The following is a 10649-nucleotide window of genomic DNA, read 5'->3' on the forward strand; positions in this document are numbered from 1 at the left end:
TGTTATTATGTAGGTACGCATATGTCTGAGATTTGGGATCTGGATCGTTGACAAGTGTACCACAGTGCATATTATCATAAGGTGGCTGCTATCAATTTGTCTAATTATTGGAGATTTTAACCTTGGTCAATTGATTAAGATGGCATCTGCCAGGTTTCTCTACTGTAAAGTACTATTTTTATCTTTGAAATTAATAACTATAACTTGGTTAGATATTTTGAGGCTATAAAGACATGCTATTTTTCATTAAAATTTGAACCACTGTATATAGCACCATACTTAATAAGAAGCAGGTGATACTTGCCTGAAACAATTATTGGAATTGTGGTGGTCAAATGGTGATTTTTTTTTTTATTTCATCATTATACATGTACTAGTTTCCTGTAACAGGGAAGTTTCCCTTCTCTGCTATTTTTAATCCATTTATTTATAGATTCACAAATTCTCATTTAATCTCTGAGTCATAATCCATTACAGTTGTTATTCTTTTTGAAGATCAAATTCATTCCGATTGGGCCATTTAATATTTATGAATGAAAGGGCACCAAAAATTATAAAACTATTGGGGAAATAAAAATGATTGGGGGAAAAAAGTATTTTCACTTTTTTTTTCTTTCTTGATGTTACAGAGAGAGGAAGGGAGAGGGAAAGAGAGATGAAAATATCGATGAGAGAGAACATTGACTAGCTGCCTCCTGCATGCCCCCCACTGGGGATCAGGCCCACAACCTAGCCATGCGCCCTGACCAGGAATTGAACTGGGGACCTCTAGGCACATAGGTCGATGCTCAATCACTGAGCCACACCAGCTGGGCAAGTATTTTCACTTTTTAAGTAAGAATATACATGTGTCCGAGGTAAATGCTATATTGAGGATTCTAATTCTTGGTGTTCAGCTCAAGAGTCCATCCCTTTAACCACAACCCTGTACCATCTTCAACAAAGCCCATTAATATTTTCCCTTGGGTCTGACATTACTTCACTGTGAACTTTTTAAGGAGAATAATTTCTGGTATATCATATGTTTGCACTAAAGAGCTACTTATTTATCATTTTAGTGTAATCAGCCCCCTTTATCTCTCAAATGAGTATCTTTACATAAACAAAAATCTATCTAAAAAGTAAATAAAACAGCATTCTCATTTGCACTAGTATCAAATACTAAGGAATAGATTTAACAACGAAGTGAAAGACTTATATACTGAAAACTATAAGACACTGAGGAAGAAATCAAAGACACAAATAAATTAACTCCATCCTGTGCTCATAGATTGGAAAAAATACTATTGTTAAAATGCCCATATTACCCAAAATGATCTACAGATTCAGTGCTATTCCCATCAAAATCCCAATGATATTTTTTTACAGAAATAGAAAATACAAACCTAAAACTTACATGGAAACACAAAGACCACAACAACTAAATCAATCTTAAGGAAAAGAACAATGCTGGAGGCATCACACTTTTTTATTCCAAACTACACTACAAAGCTATAGCAACCAAAACAATAGGTTACTAGCACAAAAATAGACACATAGGTTAATGGAGCAGAATAGAGAGCCCAGCCCTGGCTGGGTGGCTTGGCTGGTTGGAGAATTGTCCTGTACATCAAATGGTTGCAGGTTTGATTCCTGGTCAGGGTACATACATAGGTTTCTGGTTTGATCCCCTTTTGGGGCACTTACAGTAGGAAACCGATAGATGTATCTCTCACACATAAATATTTCCCTCTCTCTCTTTACCCCCTTCCTCTCTCTCTAAAATCAATAAACATATCTCATATCTTTTTTAAAAAAAAGAATAGAGAGCCCAGAAATAAACCCATGCATGCACATGAGGGAGCCAAGAATACTCAATGGAGAAAAGATAGTCTCTTCAATAAACGGTACTGGAAAAACTGGATGTTCACATGCAAAAGAATAAAATAGGACCCTATCGCCCTGGCCGGTTTGGCTCAGCGGTTAGAGCGTCGGCCTGCGGTACAGAGAGACCCGGGTTCGGTTCCCGCTAAGGGCACGTACTTCGGTTGCAGTTTGTCCCCGGCCCTGGTCGATGTGTCCCTTCACATCGATGTTTCTCTCTCTCTCTCTTCCTCTCTCCCTCCTGCTCTATCTGAACAAAAAATGGAAAAATGTCCTCGGGTGAGGATAAAAAAATAAATAAAAATAGGACCCTATCTTATACCACTCATGAAAATTATCTTGAAATTAATTTAAAACTTAAATATAAAACCTGAAAACATAGAACTCCTAGAAGAAAACACAGGAAAAAAAGTTTCTTGACATTGGTCTTGGCAATAATTTTATGGATATTTTACCCTCTCCCCCCCAAAAAAAATAATAAGCAACAAAAGCAAAGAAGCAACAAAAACAAGTCAGACTACATGAAACTAAAAAGCTTCTGTACAGCAAAACACCAACAAGATTTCCGGTCAAGAGTGCAGCATAAGTAAACATGGTATCGCATTCTCCCACAACCACATCAAAGTTACAACTAAACTACAGAACAACCATCATTCAAAACCACCTGAAATCAAACTGAATGGAAGTCCTACAACTACAGAATTAAAGAAGCAGCCACATTGAGACTGGTAGGAGGGGCAGAGGCGCAGACAGGCTGGTTCTACACCCATGTGTAGCGGAAAAAATTAGAAGGATACCTCGGCTGGGAAGGTCCTCCCTGAGGACTGAGAGGTCCCCATCTGACACCAGGCGCCCACCTCAGGGTTCCAGTGCCAGGAAGAGAAGTCTCCATAACTTCTGGCTGTAAAAACCAGTGGGAACTGAGGCTGAGGGAGGGTGAGGCGGCTGGAGCCCCAGGCAGCTCCTCTTAAAGAGCCTGCACATGGACTTACTCAGACTCGCACCCTCCAGGCTCTAGCGTGAGGGAGGCAGCTTGAAAGGCACCATAGACATATGGGGAAGAACTGAGTTGTTTGGCATTGGAGCCAGGACTGGAGACGTGGCATTCTCCTGGGCAGACGTGCTGTCAGAGGCCTTTGTTCCTTTGGTGAGCCCTTCCCTGAGGCAGCAGACGGACACCATATCTGAGACTCCAGCAACTTGGCTCACACTATTTGCCCCACCCTGGTGATTCCCTGAGGCCCTGCCCCACCCAACTTTCAGGCCCACCCAAGCTGTTGCCAGTGGCTTTGCCATAGGATTGGCCTGTCTTGGATCCTGCTTCAGGTTTTCCTAAATTCCTTCAAACAAGCAGCCTCTGGTCTCAGCTAGCCCCATACCTCTTGTTAAGTAATACACAGAAACAAACACAGGGAGGCAGCCAAAATGAGGAGACAAAGAAACAGGTTCCAAAAGAAAGAACAGAACACAACTCCAGGAAAAGAACTAAGAGAAATGGAGATAAGCAACTTAACAGATGTAGAGTTTAAAACACTACTTATAAGGATGCTCAATGAACTTAGTGAGAACCTCAATGAACTTAGTGAGGCCTCAAGAGCATAAAAAAGGAGCAGTCAGAAAGGAAGGATGCACAGTCAGAAATAAAGGAGGCACTAACTGAAATAAAGAATAATTTATACAGTCCAGCTGGTGTGGCTCAGTGGTTGAGCATCGACCCATGCACCAAGAGGTCACCGGTTCGATTCTCGGTCAGGACAAATGTCCAGGTTGTGGGCCTGATCCCTGGTGGGGGGCTCACAGGAGGCAGCCAATCAATGTTCTCTCTCATCGATGTTTTTCTCTCTCTCACCCTCTCCTTTCCTCTCTCTCAAAATTAATAAAGAAAAAAAATGCTTAAAAAAATTATTATTTACACAGATTCAATAGTAGAGTAGGTAAAACCAAGAAACAAACCATGTATTTGGAATATAAGGAAGCAAAAAACACCCAATCAGAACAGCAAAAAGAAAAAAGAATGCAAAAAAAATCAGGATAGTGTAAGGAGCCTCTGGGACAACTTCAAGCGTGCCAACATTCGCATCTTGGGGGTGCCAGAAGGAGAAGAAAGAGAACAAGAAATCAAAAACCTATTTGAAACAATAATGGCAGAAAACATCCCTAACTTGGTGAAGGAAACAGACATACAAGTCCAGGAAACACAGTGTCCCAAACAAGATGAACCCCAAGAGGCCCACACCAAGACACATCATCGTCAAAATGCAAAAGGTTCAAGACAAAGAGAAAATCTTGAAAGCAGCAAGAGAAACAGTTAGTTACCTATAAGGAAGTTCCCATAAGATTGTCAGCTGATTTCTCAAAAGAAACTTTGCAGGGCAGAAGGGAATGGCAAGAAATATTCAGAGTGATGAAAAGCAAGAACCTACAACCAAGATTACTCTATTCTGCAAAGCTGTCATTTAGAATCGATGGTCATATAAAAAGTTTCTCGGATAAGAAAAAGCTAAAGGAGTTCATCACCACCAAACCATTATTATATGAAATGTTGAAGGGTCTTCTTGAAGAAAAAGATCAAAAATATAAACAAACAAAATGGCAATGAATACATATCTATTGACAATTGAATCTACAAAAAAAATGAACAGACAGAACAGAAGCATTCTCATAGATACAGAGAACATTTTGTTGGTTGCCAGATGGGAGGGGGCTGGGTGAATGGGTGAAAAAGGTGAAGGGGTTAAGAAGTACAGATTGGTTGTCAGACTGACAAACCTCAAAAGGAAGGGGGGGTGAGGGGTGGGAAGAGATAAACCAAAGAACTTATATGCATATATGCATAACCAATGGATACAGACAACAGTGTGAGGAAAAATAGGAGGGGGCTGGGAGTGGGGAGGAGGGGGTCAATAGGGGAAAAATGAGAAATATCTGTAATATATTCAACAATAAAGATAAATTTTAAAAAAAGAACATTGATCAACAAAATGAAAAGGCAACCTACAGAACAGAAGATATTTGCAAATCACGTATTTGATAAGGGGTTGATATACAAAATATATGAAGAATTAATATATCTTAGTGCCAACCCCACCCTCTAAACAATCCAATTAAAAGACAAGCAGAGGACCTGAACATACATTTTTCCAAAGAGGATATTCAGATGGCCAACAGGTATATGGAAAGGTATTCAACATCACTAATCACTGGAGAAATGAAAATCAAAACCACCATGAGATGTCACCTCATGCCTGTTAGAATGGCTAGCACCAAAAAGACAAGAGATAATAAGTGCTAGTGAGGATGCGAAGAGATGGAATCCTTGTACTATTGGTGGGAATGTAAATTGGTGCTTCCACTATGAAAAATAGTATGGAGGTTCCTCAAAAAATTCAAAATTAAACTGCCATATGATCCAGCAATTCCACCTCTGGGTATATAGCCAAAGAAAGTAAAATCAGTATCTTGAAGAGATATCTGCACCCTGTATGTTCATTGCAGCTTCATTTATTTATTTATTTTAATTGTTTAAAAATTTTTTAATTTTAACTTTAATTTTTTATTGTTGAAAGTAATACAGAGTCTCCCTTTATCCCCATTGACCCCCTCCTTCCCGATCCCACCCCCCATTGCAGCTTTATTTAAATAGCTAAGACATAAAAACAGCCTAAGTGTTCATCCATAGATGAATAGGTAAAGAAAATGTAGCATGTACATAAATCTATTTATCTATCATCTATCTATTTCATCCATAAAAAAGAAGGAAATCCTTTGCAACAACTTAGATGGACCTTGAGGGCATTATGATAAGTGAAATAAGTCAGAGAAGACAAATAATATATAATCTTATTTATATGTGAAATCTAAAAAGAACAGAACTCATAGAAACAGAGTAGATTGGTGGCTGCCAGGAGCAAGAAGTGGGGGATGGGAGAACTGCATGAAGTGGTCAAAGAGCACAAACTCACAGGTATAAAATGAGTAAGTTCTTATTGTAACATAGCTTACAGTGTAAGACTGTATTGTATATTTGAAAATTGCTCAGAGAGTATATTTTTTAAATTCTTGCCACAAAAACACAAGTTGTAATATGTGTGGTGATGGATGTGTTAACCAACATTATTGTGACCATTTTGCAATATGCGTGTATCAAATCATTGCACTGCACACCTCAAACTTACACAATGTGCTATGCCAATTCCATCTCAATAAAGTGGGAAACAGCCCTGGCCGTTTGGCTCAGCGGTTAGAGCGTCGGCCTGCGGTCCCGAGAGACCTGGGTTCGGTTCTGCTGAGGGCATGTGCCTCGGTTGCAGTTTGTCCCCGGCCCTGGTTGGTCGTGCGGGTGGCAGCCACTCAATGTGTCCCTTTCACGTCAATGTTTCTCTCTCTCTTCCTCCCACTCTACCTGAGCAAAAAAACGGAAAAAATGTCCTCGGGTGAGGATAAAAATAAATAAGTAAATAAAATAAAGTGGGAAACAACTGAATAAATATTTGTTGAATAAATGAATGGAAAGAAGGAAGGCCACATGAATAGTAAGGGGAGGAGTCGGGACTTAGACCCAGCACTTTCTGTCTCTGTAGGACTTACTCTTCGCATGTATATTAACATTAAAAACTTAACTCAAGACTAAGGAAGAAGACACATGTGTATTGTGTGAGACAGTGTCTTGCACTGAATAGAAGGGTGTGTTGGGGCTAACCTCAAAGAGTGTGCGGATGTTGTCCAGAATACACGAGGCTCTCCATACGAAATTCAAAAGGAACTCTCCTCTCTGGTTTCAGTGCCAGGAATAGTTGTTATCCTCATTTTTCAGATGAAGAAACTGAGGCTCATTGAGGATAAGTGATGTGTTAAAAGCAACCAAGTGGCAAGGCCAGCATTCTAATATCTCCTTTCCTCAACTCTAAGCCTCAAAACACTGCTCTGAGCCTAAACTCTGAAAACACATTTTTCCAAAGCTCCTTTGTGAAATGTGACAGTAGCCTTTGCCTGGCCATATGCTTTAAACACACATAACCCACCCTAACCTCACTTAGAAAAAAGTCTAATCCACATGCCTCCCCGGACGCTGGGATGCACATACATGCCATGGACCTACCCTTACTGCATCCTTTAGACACTGCTACCTTCTTGTATTGACATATGTATGACCTGCCTGATTCTAGAATATACCTCGGTCCTCATCGGAATCCCCAAACATAAAAATATCCACTCACATAAATATCTGTGCACCCTTGATTACCAACCCATAGTTGTGGAAACAGAAGCATGCCCTTGAGATGTTAAGAGGTTAAGAAGTTCTAAGATCAGCCCCAGTATCTAAACAGGAAGCCTCAGGGGTCCCCTTACTCCTTTGGAGTCAGCTCTGCTAACTGTGATTCCCTTCCTGTTTTCTCTGCCTGGAGAGATCACAGGACAAACTCCCCCGAGAGGTCCTTACAGCACAACTCCCTCCCCTAACAAGAGCCCCAGAGGCCAGCAGAGTGGAGCTCAAACTCATGAGAAGCTGGCTGGGCTTCCACCATCAAGAGTCCTTGCCACTTGAATCAGGGCGTCTCTGCCCTCTGAGATGTGGAGCTGGGAAAAGCAGCCGTATGCTGGGGACCAGACGTTAGGAAAGAAACAGGGGTTGAGGCCAGTGAAGGGAGCTGTATTATCCCTTTGGAGGAGCATATCAGTTCCTCCCTCCTTTCCTGTTCCTCTCCGTAGCAATCAGCTCGGGACTGGTTTCGTGGGAGAAACATGCAGCAGCCGAGCACTGGCTGGGAGCAGACTGGAGCTGATTAGATGTGGTGCAGACCGGCTTCTGGAGAGACTGGGAAGGAAAGAAAAGCCTCGGGATATGGAGTTTCAGGAAGCTGGCTACTCAGTTGGGTACGTATCCTTTCCTCCCTGAGAGTTGCAAAGATTTCGTGGATTAAGAAGTCATAGAGTGCAATTAAAACTCCCATCTGGCTTTTGGTGTTAAGTCCATCCAATTCAATCTCTAAGCCATCTACACAGTATCTTTTGGTGGAAGCAAAACCCCATCAGTAGAAAAACAAACAACTATTGTCTTCTCAGCCTCATCCACTTACCTTACGCTTTTTGAACTGTCCTCTCTGTTTCTCAGATCCAGAACCTTCTTCCCTTTGTTGTAGTCATCGGTATGGGTGATCCTTGCATCTACAATCTGGGGCACTCATCTCCCAAATCGCCACTAGTTTTTGTATTCTGCACTCCCCAGGCAGCCCTTGTACAAATGTCTCATTTTTTTTTAGTTGACCTGTGTTTGACAAACTGCTTTTCAGACATGGAATCTCACTAGTTCGCAAAACATCAGGCACCAGCTTGCGGACAGGTGACAGAGGACAAATCCAACCCCCATTTTGGTATTAAGGTCAGGGCTCTGTCCAGTGCACGACCACAACTCCACACACTAGACACACCCCAGCCATGCATGGCCGAGTTTTCCCACCTGACTTTGGCCAGTTAATCATGGATATTCAAATTCCGCCATCTGGACAATACAGAAAGATAGGTCGCAACTGCAAGGATAGATTCAGAACATGGGAGTTGAAAGCTTGTCAGTTAGGAAGGATAGAAGGGTGTCAGTGAGGAAATGACCAGTGAGGAAAACAACATATATACCAAAACATGAGGAGGTGGAGCATAGCGGTTAAGAGCACAAACTTCAGAGGGAGTCGGCTTGAGGTTCAAGTCCTGATTGCTCCTCGCTTCCTTAGTGACCTTGAGCAAGGCACGCCACCTGTGTCAGCTCTGTAAGCCTGTGTCTCCTGATGGCACACACCTTGAATCCTCATCCCGGAATTTAGTGAGATGCTTAGCATAAGCTTGCTTACATGTAATAAATCTTCAATAAATATTGGTTATTATTATAATTCACGTTACTGACTCACTCAAATCGTTCAATGCATAAACAGGTATTCCTTCTATAAAATCTTGCAAAATCATGAAATTAGTCTGGTGATTTGGCAGTGAGGGATGTGCTATTTTAAGCATGTGAGTTAATTGATTTTGAGAACAGCCAGGAATAGCAGAAGGAAGGTGACGCTGGGACTGAGGAGGATCAACAGCTTCTCCTGAGTGTTTGCAATGTGCTTCTCTCTCTCTCTACGTGCTTTAAATGCGTTCTCTCTCTAGAGCCTCGTGAGAATGTGGATCTCTGTGCCCAGTATCACGCAGGAGGAAACCGAGGTCTAAAGATGTTTAGTATCTTTGGGGGCAGGGAACCTTTTTAAAAAATGCTTAGTATCTTACAACTGGAATGTAAGCATATTTTGGTTTTGTTTTACTCTCAGCAACTTTCAAATATGCAATATAGTATTATTAACTATAGTCACCATGCTATGCATTGCATCATTAATTGTTAATAAAATTATAGCATTTAATTGTTACATGAGTTAATATATTAATATATCAATGTTAAGTGAATTTGTATATTAATATATAAATTATTATATAAGATGTTTTTAAATGCATAAAATTTCAGTGTGATATGCCCACTCAAAATTTGTGAAAGAATATGCTCCCCCTAAAGAAATTATTTTAAACACTTTGGTGATAAAAGTATATTCACTGTACAGATTTTATGGTAATTAAGAATATATAAATAACCAATGTCTCAAAAACCCCTATGTAATATATCCATTCACAAGGTACTGATGGATATGCTGCCTCCAAAAAATTAATTTAAAACACTTTGCTGATACCTGATCTCTCATTGCAGCATGTTTTGTGGTAGCAAGAAAGGGGGACCATTTTGATGTCCATCCACGTGGCTGGATATGACTGAAAAAAATACATAGTTTTCTTTTTAATTTTCCTTAATTGGTTTTTAGAGAGAGAGGAAGGGAGGAGAGGAAGAGAGAGACAGAAACATTGATAAGAGAGAACATTGATTGGCTGCCTCCTGCATGTCCCCCACTGGGGTTCAGGCCCACAACCTGGACATGTGCCCTGACCAGGAATTGAACCAGCAACCTCTTGATGCATGGCTCGACGCTCAACCACTGAGCCACACCAGCTGGACAAAACACGTATAGTTTAAAAATTAACTTGTTTCTCAGAAGATATATATATATATATATATATGAAAGATGAATTTAAAAAGGGGGGAAATCTGTAACACTTTCAACAATAAAGATAAATCTTTTAAAAAAGCAATCAGAAGTCACGATAAAGCAAGCTAATTATATTGATTTTTTAAATGACGTAAGAATCAAGCAAACCTGAACTTATAATATTTATGATGGACTTAAAAAATAAATTAAAACATGAATTGAATGCTCAACAAGTGATGCCCATCCTGTATAAGTGGGATTTAGACAGGGGTTAAAGAAAGGAAAACCATTCACGGAGAAGGAGAACTTGCAGACTGATGAGGATAGACTGCCTGATCTACAGAGAATGAACCTCTCACTCTGTACCCAGAGAAGGAAATAAAACAAAACATTTTGTTGAACTGGGTGCAACATTCCTCTTAGATTTGCCCTGTAGGTTATTTTGGAAAACGCTTTTTTTTTTTCCAAGACAGTTCAAAGATAAATGACACAAATGCATTTGCCGTGATAGGGCCTGAGTGTCCTGTGATTTTCTGTCTTGAAACACCTCCGTCCACACTCCCCATCCATCTCCATTCCCTTAAATGCTGCTTTATTTTCTTCACAGGTTTTGTCCCTACTTTCTTTTACATCCTACATTTTCTCTTTTTTTTTAATTTTTTATTTATTCATTTGTTTTTGTTACAGATGTTTCTCACTTTCCCCCATTGACACCCTCCTCCT

Source organism: Molossus molossus, unplaced genomic scaffold (assembly GCF_014108415.1).
Source record: "Molossus molossus isolate mMolMol1 unplaced genomic scaffold, mMolMol1.p scaffold_m16_p_14, whole genome shotgun sequence".
In the NCBI taxonomy this organism is placed as follows: Eukaryota; Metazoa; Chordata; class Mammalia; order Chiroptera; family Molossidae; genus Molossus; species Molossus molossus.